Below are 386 nucleotides of genomic sequence, written 5' to 3'. Positions count from 1 at the left end.
AGCTGAGGGCCTCTGGTCACTTCTGCGAGCTTCCGTTCTTCCTCCAAACACAGGCCCGAAATGCAATTTAAAACAACACGGAGGCATTGCTTTGCAGCTAACCGGGCTGGGACACGTTAGTGAGCTGGGGGCGCCCCCCGAGGCGGGGACACGGGAGGAAGGAAGCCCTGCCTGTGGAAGTGGGGTCCCTGCGGCCGCCCCTGGCGATGTGACCGCAGGCGTCGCTGTGACGGGCAAGGCCACGCGGGGTGGGAGGGCTGTGGGGAGATGCCAGAGCTGGGGGGAGGTAGCAGGGGTGTGGCCGACCCCGGGAAAGTGATGGCAACCGCAGTTGTGGGAAGGCTGAAAGCAGGACGAGCTGCAGGGAGGGACATGCAGGCGGCATA

This window comes from Myotis davidii, unplaced genomic scaffold, assembly GCF_000327345.1.
Source record: "Myotis davidii unplaced genomic scaffold, ASM32734v1 scaffold181, whole genome shotgun sequence".
NCBI classification, from domain to species: domain Eukaryota; kingdom Metazoa; phylum Chordata; class Mammalia; order Chiroptera; family Vespertilionidae; genus Myotis; species Myotis davidii.
Note: the sequence above shows the minus strand (reverse complement) of the source record.